The sequence below is a fragment of the Arachis hypogaea genome, chromosome 3 (genome assembly GCF_003086295.3).
Source record: "Arachis hypogaea cultivar Tifrunner chromosome 3, arahy.Tifrunner.gnm2.J5K5, whole genome shotgun sequence".
Lineage (NCBI taxonomy): Eukaryota > Viridiplantae > Streptophyta > Magnoliopsida > Fabales > Fabaceae > Arachis > Arachis hypogaea.
The window spans coordinates 95,685,270-95,693,129 of record NC_092038.1 but is presented as its reverse complement, the minus strand read 5'-3'; the positions used below and the strand labels follow the sequence as shown (position 1 = coordinate 95,693,129).

Below are 7,860 nucleotides of genomic sequence, written 5' to 3'. Positions count from 1 at the left end.
ATGCATTATGCTTGGGAATAAGGTGGAAGTACATGAGATGATACCTCAAGAATTGTAAAAGGTGGTTGAAAACACCTCTACCTAAGCGAGGTTAGCATTCCCAAACCTCATCTATCACCTATGCAATTTAGCTGGAATTGGCATAGCTGGAGATACCCTCATAGAGATGGACAAGCCCATCGCAAAGAGGAAGATGGAGGATGTGAGAGAGCAGGCACACGGATCACAGCAAGAGCTAGCTCAACCACCTGCAACTGAGATCCTGGAAATGCCTCAGGGAATGCACTTCCCTCCCCAGAACTATTGGGATTAATGTGATGCCAGGGCATCTAGGCCAGTTTTACTGACCTTTTCTTTACTATTTTAAGGTACTTTCATGCATTTTCTTAGTGAATAAGGCAAGTTTTGGATGAAAATACACTTACACCTTGATTCAAGCAACTATTGTGAATTTCATATAATTACATGAGGGTTTTGCTAGAATTGCATGATAAATTGATGATGCATAATCTCATGATTTTGGCTAGAGCTTTGATGCACTATATTTGCTTGATTTCAGGACAAAGGAAGAAAGGAAGAACCACGTTAGTACTCATGTTAATCTAGTTAACATGACCACTAACGTGGAATGGTAAATAGCTTGCAACGTTAAGGAGAAAAGTGATCACCAATAATGCCTGCGAAGCCATCATAAGCCCACGTTAATTGCCACGTTAACTAAGTTAACGTGGTAGTTAACGTGGAGACAAAAGAAAGCTCCAACGTTAGTGGTAAACGTGAACACTACTAACGTTCCAAGATTTGGCAATGAGCCACGTTAAGAGTCACGTTAACTAAGTTAACGTTAACTCTAACGTGGAAGAGAAGAACAATGCCAACGTTAGTGACACTCACCTTTGTCACTAACATTGGATCAACTAGCATTGCCCACGTTAGTGGTCATGTTAAGACCACTAACGTGAAAGTTAACGTAGAGCTGAGATTGATGAGCCAACGTTAGTGACACTCACCTTTGTCACTAACGTTGGAAGATGGCATTACTACCACGTTAGTGGCCACGTTAACTTAGTTAACGTGAGCTCTAACGTGGAGAGTAGGGGCACTTTGAGCGTTAGTGACAAAGGTAAGTGTCACTAACGCTCTCGAAGGTGAGGCATAGCCACATTAAGAGCCACGTTAGTTACACTAACGTGAACTCTAACGTAGGGACAAAGGGCATAAGGCAACGTTAATGGGAAAGGTGAGTCCCAATAACGCTTGCGAAGGATTATAAGCCAACGTTATTGGGAAAGGTGAGTCCCAATAACGCTAGTGAAGATTTGCAAGGCAACGTTAGTGGTCACGTTAGTGCCACTAACGTTGGAATTAACGTAGGCTATATGGGGGTTGGAATGTTAGTGAAAATTGTGATTGCCACTAACGTTCTCGAACCCACAGTGTCACCTAACGTTAACTTCACTAACGCCCATGCCTAATTCATACTTCTCTGCAAGCTGGGCCCACTAAAGATTGGAACTGCTTCAACTCAAGATCCAAAACCCACATCCAAGACTTGAGAAAAACTCACTAAAAGATCAAGAGGAGTAGTATATATAGGAGAAGTTTTAAACTATAGAGAAGCTTGGCACTTTGGAGAACTACTCTCTGTATATTTACTTTTCTGCACTTTTAGCTTGGATGTATTATTTTCTGCCATTTTCCATTTATAGAGCTATGAACAACTAAACCTCTTTCATTGGGTTAGGAAACTCTGTTGTAATTTGATGGATCAATTATAGTTTTTATTCTCTTCTTCTTTCTTCACTTTTGATTTACTGGAAAGCTTCTGATCTGAATTCAATTGGTTAGTTGTCTTGGAAAAGAAACTCTCCATAATTGGATCTCCTCTGAGCCTTGGAAAAGGGATGAGGAGATCATGCTAGAAATGCTTTCTCATGTTGGACCAAATTGGGGTTTGGGCGGATATAGTGACATGTAATCCTCCCAACACTTTGATTTGGAAATACATCTGGTATAATCAGTGACCAAATTTCATCTCTTCCCATGAGCAATTAAATCAAGGAATTAGGCAATTGTTCAAGCTTAGAGAGATTGGATTACCAAGGAATTAGAATCCAATCACCTAAGATTGCCAAGGAGATTAATAGATGCATTGATTGAGGAAGAGATGAAAATGAACTTGATCCGGAGAATACAACATCTCCTGAGCCCAATGAATTCCCTATTTCTGATCTTACCCATTCTCTTTATTTTTTGTCATTTATTTTCATGCTCATTACCCCAAATCCCCATTTAAGATTCTACACTTTAATTTCAGCTATTTACTTTTCCATCATTTAATTTCTACAATTTGCAAACTATAATCTATTTAGATCAACTAGCATGCTCTTCCAACTAAAGTTGCTTGACCAATCAATCCCTGTGGGTTTCGACCTCACTCTATTATGAGTTTTTACTTGACGACAAATTCAGTATACTTGCCGGAGGGAAATTTGTTGAGAGACAAGTTTTCGTGCATCAAGTTTATGGCGCCGTTGCCGGGGATTGATTTTGTATCAACAATGATTAAGTTGGAAGCTCACTAGATTAGGCATTTTTCCCTTGTTATTTACTTTATTTAGTCATTTATTTTCACTTTGTTTAGCTTCTTCCTCATCCTCTATACTCTCTCTGTTTCCTTTCTTTCTTTGTTATTATCTACAATTCTGCTCACTAACCCACTAACTATTTGATAATTTGCACCACTCATACTAACAATCACTCTAACAAGAATAACCTCTTCATTTTATCTCTTGCTGCGTGTTTTGTTATTTATATGACAGGGAGAAGAGGGGGAACCTCAACTTCCTTTGATTCAGAACCTGAGAGAACCCTCTGGAGATTAAGGAGGGAAGCAAGAGGGAAAGGAGTTATTGGTGCTGAGGAAGAGGAAGAGTACTTTGAACCCAACATGGAAGAGAACTTGGAAAACAATTATGAAGAAGAGGCTCACGACCATGCCAGAGAAGGTCCTGCAAATCATGCTGGGCAAGAAAGGAGAGTTCTAGGATCCAACATCAATCCAAATCCAGGAAACTGTGGAAGTAGCATCCAGAAGCCTACCATACATGCCAACAACTTTGAACTAAAACCCCAACTCATCACCCTTGTTCAGAACAACTGCTCATTTGGAGGAAATGCTCAAGAAGACCCCAATCAACATCTAACCACCTTCCTGAGAATTTGTGACACTGTGAAGTCTAATGGAGTCCACCCAGATGTCTATAGGCTACTGTTGTTCCCTTTTTCACTCAGGGACAAGGCATCCAAGTGGCTCGAATCCTTTTCAAAAGAGAGTTTGACAAATTGGGAAGATGTGGTGAACAAATTTTTGGCAAGATTCTATCATCCTCAAAGAATTAACAGGCTGAGAGCTGAGGTGCAAACTTTCAGGCAACAAGATGGTGAGACTCTCTATGAGGCATGGGAGATGTTCAAGGACTTAACAAGAAGATGCCCACCAGATATATTCAATGAATGGGTTTAACTTCACATTTTCTATGAAGGTCTTTCCTATGAGTCAAAGAAGGCTGTAGATCATTCATCAGGGGGCTCTCTAAACAAGAAGAAAACCATTGAAGAAGCCATAGATGTCATTGAAACAGTAGCTGAGAATGACTACTTCTATGCCTCTGAAAGAAGTAACACTTGAAGAGTAATGGAGCTGAACCACATGGATGCATTGCTAGCTCAAAACAAGATGATCACCAAGCAGCTAGCAGATCTCACCAAGAAGGTGGAGGAAAACCAAGTTGCAGCAGTCATCACTTCATCACCAAGTCAAGAAGGAGTGAATATAGGAGAAGAAGGTACTTGGAACAAGCCAACTATGTTGGAAACTCACCTAGACAAATCCATGACCCATACTCTAAAACTTACAACTTTGGATGGAGAAATCACCCCAACTTTGGTTGGGGAAATCAACAAGACCAAGGTCAAGACCAGAGACGCCACATCCTCAACTCCAATAACAATGTAACTCACCAACATACCTCACAGATATCCTATCAACAATCACCTAACCACCCTTCTCAACCACCTAATCTCAACCCACCATCACTAACAGAGGATAGACTTTTAAAAATTGAGACTTTATTTGAAGATTTATATAGAGAAGTCCAAGACAACAAGGTGTTCAAGGAAGAAGTGTGAGCTAATATCAAAAACCAAGGAGAAAACATCAAGAGACTGGAGTCCCAAGTAGGGTATCTATCTCAACAAATTCCCAAACCCACTGATGGATTTCCTAGTGACACGGAGAAGAATCCAAGGGGAGAAACAAAGAAAGTAAGGTGGCAAGAATGTAAGATGATCACCACAAGTGATGAGAGGAGTATGAATGAAGTAGAACACCGCCAAGACAATCAAATTGGAAATCAGGAAGAAAGGAGTCCTGCACCTCAACCCACACTCAAGAAAGAGCTGAAGAAGAAGGAGATACTTAACCAATATGCACCCTTTCCTCAAAGGCTTAAAGGAGGTGTAGCAGGGAGGATGTATTCAAGATTCCTCGACATGTTTGCATCTCTTGATGAAAATATACCATTCATTAAAGCCCTCCAGCAAATGCCTTCCTACATAAAGTATATAAAGGAGCTGTTAGCCAGAAAGAGTTCGTTGAAAGGTGGACAAACAATAAAGATGAATAGGGATTGCAGTGCTCTCATTCAACCAGGGCCACCCACAAAGAGGAAGGATCTAGGGAGTTTTCATATTCCCTGTGCCATAGGAGAAACAATGATTGATAAAGGACTCTGTGACCTGAGAGTGAGCATCAACTTAATGCCTCTATCCCTCATGAAAAAGCTTCAAATCAATAAGCTAACAGCCATAGATGTAATCATTAAGTTGGCTGACAAAACTAAAAAATAGGCAATAGGAGTGGTTGAGAATGTGCTAGTGAAGGTTGGGAACTACTTCCTCTCTGCAGACTTTGTTGTCCTGGAAATTGATGAGAACCCCATTTACCCCATCATTCTGGGAAGGCCATTCTTAGCCACAGCCAGAGCACTCATAGATGTGGAACGAGGAGAGCTAGTGTTGAGAATACATGATGATCAGCTCACTTTCAATAGTTTCAATCTCTCACAAGAAGCAGATCATGATAACAAAGGGTTGATGGAGGAGCCAAACAAGGAAGCACAAGCACCATACATAAGGACTCCTGTGGTTAACAACCAATGTGATCAAAAGGAGCAACAACCAAGTGTAATCCAAAAGGAACCAGATCCACCAGAATCACATGAATTAGACAACAAAACCATTCTCAAAAAGGAAACCACAAGGAACAAGTTGGCATTAACGGACACAAGAAAAAAAAGTCCCAAAGGGATGGAGAAAGAAGAAAATCCCTAAAGAAGATTTCTCACCCGGAGATGAAGTGGTCTCTACATACTTCCCATCTATACCACCTCACCTCCCCACTATCCCATCCCAACTGCCTCCAGTGTACACCATCAACAAAATCTTGTCCCTAGAGCATATGAAGCTTATCAACAAGGCCAATGGACATAGGTTCACTGCAAGGGGGGAAGATTTCAAGCACTATCAGCCACCTTGACAAGGACCAAACGTTAAGCTAATGACGCTAAAGAAGTGCTTCATTAGAGGCAACCCATGTTCTATGCTCTCTTCCTTTAATTTCTAATAGTAGTAATAAGGCAAATTTCATGGATTTTTAAATCAATTTTGATGACCAATATGAGACCCCTTGATACATGAAAACTTGTCTCTCAACAAATTTCCCTTCGACAAGTATACCGAATTGTCGTCAAGTAAAACTCACAATAGAGTGAGGTCGAATCCCACAAGGATTGATTGGTCAAGCAACTTTAGTTAGAAAAATGTGCTAGTTGAGATAAACAGAATTTAGATTGAGATACAGAAATTTAAAGGACTGGAAAGTAAATAACAGAAATTAAAGTGCAGAATCTTAAATGGCGATTTGGGGTAATGAGCATGAAATTAAATGGCAGAAAATAAAGAGAATGGGTAAGATCAGAAATGGGGAAATCATTGGGTTAAGGAGATGTTGCATTCTCCGGATCAAGTTCATTATCATCTCTTCCTCAATCAATGCATTCATTGATCTCCTTGGCAATCTTAAGTGATTGGATCCCAATTCCTTGGCAATCCAATCTCTCTAAGCTTGAACAGTTGCCCAATTCCTTGATTTAAATGCTCATGGGAAGCGATGAAGTATGGTCACTGATTATACCACATGTATTTCCAAATCAAAGTGTTGGGAGGATTACATGTCACTATATCTGTCCAAACCCCAATTGTGGGTTCGAGAACGTTAGTGGCATTCACTTTTTCCAGTAACGTTCCAACCTCATATATCCACGTTAAATCCAACGTTAGTGGTCTTAACGTGACCACTAACGTTGCTTTCTCAAAACTAGGCTAACGTTATTGGGACTCACTTTTCCCAATAACGTTGGCTTATACTGCTTCGCAAACATTAATGGGAATCACTTTTCCCATTAACGATGCTTAGTGCCCTTATGTTCCTACGTTAGAGTCCACGTTAGCTATAGCTAACGTGACTCTTAACGTAGGTGTGATCCACCTATGAGAGCATTAGTGACACTCACCTTTGTCACTAACGCTCGAAATGCCACATTCTCCACGTTGGAACTCATGTTAACTAAGTTAACGTGGCTCTTAACGTAGTAGTGATGCCACCTTCCAACGTTAGTGACAAAAGTGAGTGTCACTAATGTTGGCTCTTTGATCTCAACTCCACGTTAACTTTCACGTTAACAGTCTTAACATGAAAGTTAACGTAGGCAATGCTAGATGGTCCAACGTTAGTGACAGAAGTAAGTGTCACTAACGTTGGCTTTTGTTTCCTCTTCCATGTTAGAGTTCACGTTAACCAAGTTAACGTGACTCTTAACATGGATCATTGCCAAGTTCTCCAATGTTAGTGGTGTTCACTTTTACCATTAACGTCGGAGTTCCTTTTTCTTCTACGTTAACTACCACGTTAACTTAGTTAACGTGGCAAGTAACGTGAGCTTTGGATGGCTTCGCAGGCGTTATTGGTGATCACTTTTCTCATTAACGTTACAAGTTTTCCAATTCCACGTTTGTGTTCATGTTAACTAGGTTAACGTGAATACTAACGTGGTTCTTCCTTGCTTCCTTTGCCTTGAAAACAAGCAATTAAAGTGCATCAAAGCTGTAGCCAAAGTCATGAGATTATGCATCATCAATTTATCATGCAATTCTAGCAAAATACTCATGAAATTATGCAAAGTTCACAAAAGTTGCTTGAATCAAGGTGTAAGTCGAATTTCATCCAAAACTTGCCTTATTCACTAAGAAAATGCGTGAAACTACCCTAAAACAGTAAAGAAAAGGTCAGTGAAACTGGCCTAGATGCCCTGGCATCACAACACCAAACTTAAAGCTTCCTTGTTGATGGTGTTTTTGTGGAAAAACAAATTTCCAACACACAAATCCAACCGGCAAGTGTACCGGGTCGCATCAAGTAATAATAACTCACAAGAGTGAGGTCGATCCCACAGGGATTGATGGATCAAGCAACTTTAGTGGGTGATTAGTTTAGTCAAGCTAACATTGAAGTGAAATTGAGTGAAATCGTAGCCAACAGAAAGTAAATTGACAAGAATTGTAAATGACAGAATGTAAATAGGCAGGAAGCTTAAAGAACAAGCAATGTAAATTGCAAAAACTTAAATGACAAAAAAATGTAAATTGCAGGAAATGTAAAGGGGATTGGGTGCAGGAAATTTAAAGGAAAGCAATAAGCAGCACGTAGAATAATTGCAGAATAATTAAATTGCATGAAAA

The 7,860-nt window shown here is 40.0% G+C and overlaps 1 non-coding gene across 1 annotated transcript; it reads right to left on the bottom strand.

Moving 5' to 3' along the window:
• Nucleotides 1-3,403: 3,403 nt before the first annotated feature.
• On the bottom strand, nucleotides 3,404-3,510 carry LOC112793344 (small nucleolar RNA R71). The gene has a single exon (XR_003198041.1). It is a non-coding gene; the product is annotated as a small nucleolar RNA R71 (small nucleolar RNA).
• Between the last annotated feature and the right edge of the window lie 4,350 nt (nucleotides 3,511-7,860).